The sequence below is a fragment of the Belonocnema kinseyi genome, chromosome 8 (assembly GCF_010883055.1).
Source record: "Belonocnema kinseyi isolate 2016_QV_RU_SX_M_011 chromosome 8, B_treatae_v1, whole genome shotgun sequence".
In the NCBI taxonomy this organism is placed as follows: domain Eukaryota; kingdom Metazoa; phylum Arthropoda; class Insecta; order Hymenoptera; family Cynipidae; genus Belonocnema; species Belonocnema kinseyi.
The window spans coordinates 112,528,619-112,529,024 of record NC_046664.1 but is presented as its reverse complement, the minus strand read 5'-3'; the positions used below and the strand labels follow the sequence as shown (position 1 = coordinate 112,529,024).

The following is a 406-nucleotide window of genomic DNA, read 5'->3' as shown; positions in this document are numbered from 1 at the left end:
GAAAGAAGATCAAGATTAAATTGAAATATATTTCATACATATAATTTTATGATGACGTTTCTCTCATGGGTACGGCAATGGCGCCAACCATGATCTAAGTATACACGGTCTAGCCCGTGATGCGATAAATGAATGTTCTAGTCACGCGCAAGTAAAAAAAATCGAACCAATAAGAACCCACCGCTTAATTTCTCCATCTTGGATAAGTAAGGCGGCAAACTTAAGAGATTTAAAAATATAAGATGTAAGAATAAAAATTTCTTGTACTTTTGAGGTGTAGAAATATTTTAATCCTAATAAAATGTATTATAATAATATTGAAGATTGCTAAAGGAAAATATGGATTAACTGTAATTATAGGTTATGTGTTTCATAACCTCTTTCTGCGGACATTAGTGACATATCT

At 31.5% G+C, this 406-nt stretch overlaps 1 protein-coding gene across 2 annotated transcripts in view; it reads right to left on the bottom strand.

Moving 5' to 3' along the window:
• Positions 1-94, bottom strand: part of LOC117178954 (male-enhanced antigen 1) — a 7,782-nt gene extending 7,688 nt beyond the window's left edge. The window contains exon 1 of one of the 2 annotated variants that reach the window (XM_033370538.1): positions 39-94. The gene's annotated coding sequence lies outside the window, so the exon portion shown is untranslated. The remainder of the gene's footprint in view (positions 1-38) is intronic. The other variant, XM_033370541.1, reaches the window with a different exon arrangement.
• Between the last annotated feature and the right edge of the window lie 312 nt (positions 95-406).